The sequence below is a fragment of the Rhipicephalus microplus genome, unplaced genomic scaffold, assembly GCF_043290135.1.
Source record: "Rhipicephalus microplus isolate Deutch F79 unplaced genomic scaffold, USDA_Rmic scaffold_21, whole genome shotgun sequence".
NCBI lineage: Eukaryota > Metazoa > Arthropoda > Arachnida > Ixodida > Ixodidae > Rhipicephalus > Rhipicephalus microplus.
Genome location: NW_027464594.1, coordinates 569,381 through 577,477, shown reverse-complemented (window position 1 = coordinate 577,477; position 8,097 = coordinate 569,381). Strand labels below are relative to the sequence as shown.

Genomic DNA, 8,097 nt, shown 5'->3' with positions numbered 1-8,097 from the left:
TTTACTGTAAAATACATAGGTACGTATTTCAAACACCCTAGTGTTTGCGACGCTATGCACAGACAGCGCTCCACCGACAATATGGCGTTGCCACCTGGCAGTGGCCTTGGGTTATAATTTTTGATGACACTGATAGACAGCGTACATATTTCACGCAGCACCTACTGTATTTATCAATACCAGCCAGATGCAGCCCATTCATCATGAAGGAGGTGCTGAAGCAAGGCAATACATAAATGACTGCTTTACCGGTAGAAAACTGTTATATTTCAACGACATTTTCAATAAAGCACGCATTTACGTGGCCAATTTTTTTTAGTATGTGACCTACCCGCACTCACTCCGAGAGCGTTGACTAAATGTTTAAGGAATCGCAGATGGAAAATCACTCGAAAATCTATTTGCAGGTCTGCCCGAGAGATCATTAGTAGGCTGGCTTTCCTTATCACAATAATAATATACTGTCAATGATCTAAGTGTTATCACGCGGTAATAAATTTGAAGACTTTTCCGTTAATTATATCTTTTTTTCTGTACGAGGAGTAACATGTTTATTGCTACTTCGAATCAGTGAAGTGTGTCCTAAGGAGATTGGGAAAAACGCATAAATGTAATTACTCTTCATTGCGTGTAGTCACATGGATTCTTTTGCATAACTATACTTTACACTAAGAACGTATTGACTCGGTTGCGTAATGTCCAACCTAACAAGAGCGGGGAAATTGCATGAGCCGGCAATAAAAAGAAAAAGACATCCTTGCCCCGAAATGGCACGGTTTCACTCCTATGTGGCGGACCAAAGTGGTTTGATGTGATGAATATCGTTGCTTATTCAAAACTTACCAATACCTTTAGAGCAGCTGGTCGACCTGAGGGCAATAAACCACTCAGTCACACCAAGAATTAGGTCACATGCTCCAAAATGCTCTTTCTATTTGCAGTAAATTGCATTCATCCCTCCCTCCCCTCTTCCTTACTCCTACAAGCTTTCTTCTCCCAAGGTTGTTTTGCAGTCCCTCGGCTGGGCACCGACGCACCATTTCCCAAGCTATGGTGGCATTCCATAGGTGATGTCACATTATTTACCCTCATGGTGACCGCAACTTCTGACTGCGTGTGACGTCATTACGTTTTGATGACATTTTTGCATCACGGTTCTCGGCGCCTTCGGTGACTTTTCACGTTCAATGCGGTGTGCCCCGGCCCTCTTTCACCGACTTCAAGCCTTCTTCCTGCCGCTTCAACTCAATGGAGCTTACAAAAACGTTGCTAGACGCTGCTTATTGCCAGTTTGTTACTTGACTAAAATGTATGCTTAGAGCAGTTCGTCCATGCTGGATGAAGCAATAACACAAAAATTTTGGAAATTATCTTTTTTTGTAATAGGTAGCTAATCACCCACTCATCACGGCTGAGAAAATTGTTTGCCCTTGTGCGTCACAACGTTTTATTTAAAAACATTTCTGGCACACTCAGTCACAGTTTCGCCTTCAAAGAGTACCTAGTTAGGCAGGAGCAGTTCCGGCGGGGATGTAAACATAGCTGCCCACATGACAACGCAAAACTGTGTCGCAATTGCCACGCCCGAGATCTCTCAAGTGTGTTCTGTACTGGCAGTCAGCACTGCCCCCGGCATGACGGAAGAAATCACAGATAGTGCAAGCGCGACACGCCTGCCAAGCAAACAGCCAACACAAACTGGTGACGTAGGACTTCTTACACTCTCGCCTAGTTGATATCGGTGCCACGAGGGTCTTCATCCTAATCTCGCTCAGTCGCGTGGCTTGCACTTTGAAACTGATTTTATTATGTTCTATTCAATGTTTTTCCTTGATATTTTGTACATGTTGAGTTTATCTTCACATAAATGTGTTGAGTATATCTCCACATAAATATGACGAGGCGTCGCTACGCGAAGCCACGTCAGGCCGAATGGCCTTTAGCTTCGCTTCGTTTTTCTGTATTCTCTCAATAAATAAAATCTGTTCATTTCATTTCATTATATATCTATTGATTTCCCACTTTCAAAATTTTTTGTGCTCATGCTCGTTTAGAACGATCAAAATGCGAAAAAAATAGAACGTAAACCACACAATACGCATTCTGCCGCGCTTGAAAACCTGGGCAGATTTCTCGACTTCATCGTTCCGCAGTCTGTATTAAGCGGATGAGTGACCAGTTTCTATATAGCAGCTGAATCGAATAAATGAGCTCACTAATAACATCTTTCCCATCACTGAACACCTATAATAACGAACAAATAGAAAATATTTGCGTTCACTTCTTTGAACATGAAACCCGCGCTTGATCAATACGGCAGTTAAAAACCGCAGTAAAGTTACTCGCTGGTTCTTTGTTTATTTATTTTGTGAGCTATCAATTAATTTATTTTTGTCATGTGACAAACATAAGTAAGTGCAGGGCTAAGTACTATTTACATATCGTTACAGCTTCCGCCATGAGTGGGATGTGAATCCTGTTTCAACTTCGCAGTACACTTCGCAAGAGTGCCACGGGCCAAAAGAATAAATCGGACGACGAGGCCAAGTTGAAATAATGTAAGCTAAAATGAGCATCTATCACGATCAACACTTCAATAAATTGCATTGCTAGCCTCTATAAGGAATGAAACATAAATAATAATAATAATAATAATAATAATAATAATCATAATAATAATAATAATAATAATAATAATAATAATAATAATAATAATAATAATCATAATAATAATGCATATTATTATTATTATAATTATTATTATTATTATTATTATTATTATTATTATTATTATTATTATTATTATTATTATTATTATTATTATTATTATTATTATTATCATTATTATTATTATTATTATTATTATTATTATTATTATTATTATTATTATTATTATTATTATTATTATTATTATTATTATTATTATTATTATTATTATTATTATTAACATATCCAGACTGAATGATCCACCTCACTTTAGGCTGATCCCACACAGTGGATAGAGGCCAAAAATCATCATTATCATCGTTCATTCCCAAACGTAGATATGCTGTCATTCTTGGCAGTGTATTACTGAACGCGCAGGAGTGTATTGGGGGTGTAGCTCAGTGGTAGAGCGCTCGCTTCGCATGTGAGAGGTCCCGGGTTCGAACCCCGGCACCTCCAATCTTTTTTTTCTTCCGTTCAAATTCTCCAAGAGGTACCCTAATAGGTGTGTTTTCTGGAAAACTTCACGAAAAGTATTCGATTGCCTGACGTGTCGCCTTTTTGTGTGTGTAAGTGTGCGACATTTGCTGCACCTCGAACACCGAGCCTTTCACTGCATCTAAAAAGCCAAGCCTAAACTCCAAGCCTAAAGTGGGCATTCACGGATATGTCTCGATCTCTGCGGGGCGTTCGACAACGTCAAACACAGCACTATACTCACTAATCTGTCTAGCACAAACTGCGGGTAGAAGATTTTCAACTACATTCGCGCCTTTCTATCACATCGCACCGCCTTCATTCTCCTTAATTCTACCGAACACGGCCCGTACTTATTAGGCACGCGGGGTACACCTCAAGGGGCAGTCCTGTCTCCTTTGCTTTATAACCTGGCGATGATGAACCTCCCCTCTCTTCTAAGAGAGGTCGAGGGAATACAACACGCACTATATGCGGACAATATCACAATCTGGACCAACACCGGCTCTTTAGCGCAAATCTAAGAAGGCCTGCAAAAGGCTGCCCTTCTGGTGGATACCTACGCTGGTTCATGCGGCCTGGAGTGCTCTCCAGCTAAATCGGCTCTTCTTTCAGTCTCTCCGCTACCGCCGCCTAAAATTTTTCTTCCGTCCGGGCCCGTCCCGTCAGTGCAAAATATTCGGGTTCTTTGCCTTCACCTCACATCGTCCTTGGATCCAAAGGGCACAATAGCAGGCCTCAGACGCACCAGCGAGCAGGTGAGCCCCATGATACGGCGAGTGTCTACTGTTAGGTTTGGCCTGGGGATTCATCTCTCAATCCCTTCGGCGCCCAGTCTTACCGACGCTGTCAAGTATTTGAGTGATTGTTCCAGACCAGGCGGCGGGCAGAGGCGAGTTCACGTCCTTCAAAAGCGGACCTTTTGTCGTCGCTTCAAGCAGAAGCGGTGACTAATGGACTCGGCGACTCATCGGGCTGTCGTGGCCGGCGCCGGAGCTGACAGAGGAGCGGTGCTCCCTTTTTATCCCCAATCACCCAGCCGACCGGCCGACTGCCTATGCTCGTCAGGCACTGTACGTGCTAGCCGGAGGACCAAGACGTCGTGTCGCCAAGACGCCATTAGCCGTTCGAGAGAGGCCAACAAAGACGGCGTCTTTCTGAAAGAGACCGCGACGGACAGCGCACGCAGATCGCCCCGCTAATTGGGCGAGCTGTGCAGTGGGCCCTTTGAAGTATGCGGCCAGGATCGTGGGAACGCTCGTCTAGCGGCACACCCACGACGAGGACCAGCCCTGCTGGCGCCACCACCGTACAGTGTTCACGTGGACCTTGTATGCTCGCCCTCCTCACCTGTGTGTGCGTGATTGGTGTTCGACTCTGAGAGGAGGAGCCCGACAGGGCATAAAACGACGCGGAGAGTGCTGGACATTGCGCTCTCTGAACCTGGCTCTGAACTATGTAGTGTTCAACCACCACGCATGTGGTTGGGGAAACCACTATCCCGTCTTTCCTGTAAATAAGTGTAAATAATGTCATAAACCTCTGTTATGTTTCTCGTATCCTCTTGTCAGCGTTCAGTTCCTCCATCCGGATGCCATCACCTGCAACATCTTCCTTCCCAACCCTTACAACTGGTGGCAGCGGTGGGATCGACTTCACGACATGGTGCTGGGCTGTGGTGAGTGCTTGGTCTTTGCTTTAACTTTCCAGGCTTCATTTTGTGAGTGTGAATTGAGTAGAAGCTGGATTGTGTGTGAGTTAGGGAGATCACCTATTTGTGTGTTAGAGGGATCCCCTACATTTGTGTGAGATGCAGGACCAAAGTACAACGGCAATCATGTCGTGGAGGGCAATGCTAAAAGATGAGCTTTTGCTTGTGAGTAAGCATCTAGGCATTGAAGTAGAGGAAGGAATGGGCAGGACAGCTATTGTGAGGCTGATCTCGCAAAAAGCCAGTGAGGTGAAGACACTGCTAAAAGATGGTCTTTTGGACATTTGTGAAGATCTTGGTATTAAGATTAAGAAAGGAATGGGCAGGTCAGAAATTTTAGAGCTAATTTTGGAAAGCGCCAGTGAGGTGGATATTGGATACGCGTTAAAAGCTTTAAAAGGGTTGGAGGAACGGAAACGAGAGGAACGCGAACGAGAGGAACGGAAACGAAAGGAAAGCAGGGATAGAAAAGAAAGAGAAGAAAAAGAAAGATTGGAACGACAGAAAAAGAGAGAGCAGTGGGAGGAAAGCCTGAAATTAAAACAGGAAGAGAGAAAAAGATCAATACAGTACCTTAGATCAGCTCAAGTAAATTCGAGGATCCATGCATTCGAAGCGGGCGAGGATTTAGAGAGTTATCTAACCTCTTACGAAAAAGTTTGCAGGGAACTAGAGCTCGACGAGGACTATTGGTCTGTCGCCTTATCGAGTGTCCTTCCGTGCAGCTTGATGGGTAGGTTACTATACCTTTCCGAGGAACAGTTCAAGAGGTACGATGTAGCTAAGGCAGCTTTACTGCGGTGCTTCGGCATCAGAGTTGACAGAAAGCGAATAGAGTACAAGCTCACGAACGCTCCCGTGAAGAACGCGCGACGTTGTGCTGGTAGTAAAACCAAGCCTGAGAGAGGTCCGCGTGTCTCTTATAGCACCAAGGTAGATAGTGAGCGAAAATGGGAGATAGAACAACGGGAGCGAGGTGACGAGCGTGAGCGGGCACTCAGCCTAGTGATTGAACGGTCGGAAGAAAAAATCGAAGCGATGAGGCGGAAGATTGAGCCATCCGCAACTGTAGCGCACGAGAAGTGCAAGGATCTAATAAGTGAGGTGCAGCCCAGAACTTTAGAGAAGGCGAGCACGTGTGAAGAGCGCAGCAGGTTCGAAGATGAACCAATTGCGAGAGCTGCGAAAGATGCTACTCTAATGAGAGAGGCCGACGAAGGTCAGAGCCAGTGCAACGAGGTGCTGTGCCAGTTTAATGCTAGCGAAACAGCTAGGATAGTGGTAGAAAGGCTGGTACAGACCTCAACTGCGTTTGTCGCAACGGTGGATCTTGCAAACAGTGTGGAAGTACGCAAGGACACCGAAGAAAGCTCAGAAGCAGCGAAAGTAGGTAGCGGGGATATCAGTGCAGTAGCAAACAGCTCTCAGCAATGCGAACTAGAGTGTTTGAGGGAAAGCAGCTGCACTGTTCCTAAGAGCGTCAAGCTGTCCGCCGATCTAGAGTGTGAAATAGGTGGGTTTTTCGAAAATCATCTAGACGGAGCGGCGTCGACAGCTGACGAGGGCAGTGAGAGTGTTAGCGACCTTGAGCTGCGAGCGGTAGGCTCAGAGACGAGTCGCAGGAAGCGACGCAGACGAAAGAGACGTCGCAGAGCCGCGAGTGAGACAGACAGCTCTACGCGTGTGAAGAAAAGTTTGAGGCCTATTAGCGCAGCAAGCAGAACTAGGCATTTTGCGTCAGTGTCAAAGTTCATTTGTATGCGTCTGAACTGCCGGACGAAAGAAAAGGGACCAGCGGGTCCATCGCAAATGAAATCAAATGGGAGGCGCCAGGTTAGTTGGATGCTTGAGCGCAGGGTTAGCGCAGGTCAACCGGCCCGACAAGGCAACAGAGCTAAGAAATCAAAGTGCAGAAACACTGTGGCAGGTGGTGCAGAAGCACCCTTGAGTTGTAAAACTACTGATGACGCAACCCGAGGCCAATTTCCTAACGGTGCAGGAAAAGTCGGTCGCAGACGTCGCCGGAGACAAGTGAAGGGTAAGCGCGCTACAAAGCGAAGGCACGTAGGAGGAAGCAAGCATCGGGGAAAAAGGAAAGAAGGGGGCTCATCGGCCAGTTCAGTGAAGAGGCCTTTGTGGCGGGACGTAAGGTACAAGCGGCGAACTGGTAGTGTACAGCGCGAGTCCTCCCGACGGTATGCGCGGTGGAGATTTAGAGCTTTTCACGGAAAAGAGTGTCGACGTGGTCCTAGAGGAAAGACCACAATAGCTAAACACCGCTCGGCTAGACCAAATAGGACACCGTCACTCTTTGCCTTGCATTGCTCGGGTTCCCTCCGCAGGATTGACAGAGGTCGCCCGAAATCGCAAATGAGGCGTAACGCTGCCGTTCAGCAGGTAGCACCTGCACGTTGTTGCCTCGGGCGTCCTCGCAATCCGGCAAGGCCGCGACCGCCGCGTGTGCGATTGAGATGAGGGACAGCTGTAAGCTGGAGAGAGTGACAAAGGAATTTTCTTAGAAGCATGTTTGTTTGCTTAATTTTGGTTTTAAAGTAGTGTTCCTTTGTCATCTCCCCAGCTAGTTCGTGTAGCAGCAGGCCTTCTAGATTTTCTAAGCGCATTGTAAATGTTTTTAGTTGAGTTACAGGGAAATGGCCTATGGTTAGGTGCGCGATTGGTGTGCTGACGCTCTTTGGATGAGAGTATGATGTCGTGCTAGGGCGCACAGCAATGTGCGTTCTTTAAAAACATGGGCTGACATGAAACTACATCCAGCAAATGAGCGTGTTAGTACACGAGTTGCATTTCCCTTTGTTATTTTAGTATGTGCTCAGGCATCAGGTGAAATTCTTTAGCTGAAGCGTTATGTAATATCGAACGTTGAGATTAGAGAGGCGTTTTAAGGATTTACACGGTTCGATATCTTGAGAAAATTCACGTTCAGATGAGGGTTTAAGGATACCTAGGTGAGAGAGATATCGCCTATGGTTGGTGCGTGTTGGTGTGCTGGCGTTCTTTGGATGAAAGTAAGATGTCGTGCTAGAGCGCACAGCAAAGTCATGTGCGTTCTTTAAAAACATGGGCTGACATGAAACTACATCCGGCAAATGAGCGTGTTAGTACACCAGGTTTACTTCATTTTTGTTTTAGTGATGACTTATAGGGATCAAATGATTACTTGAGGTGAGAGCGTGGCGTTCGCC

At 45.8% G+C, this 8,097-nt stretch overlaps 1 non-coding gene across 1 annotated transcript; it reads left to right on the top strand.

Moving 5' to 3' along the window:
- The first annotated feature begins 3,093 nt into the window (after nt 1-3,093).
- TRNAA-CGC (transfer RNA alanine (anticodon CGC)) lies at nt 3,094-3,165 on the top strand. Its single transcript has one exon. It is a non-coding gene; the product is annotated as a tRNA-Ala (tRNA).
- Nucleotides 3,166-8,097: the final 4,932 nt, after the last annotated feature.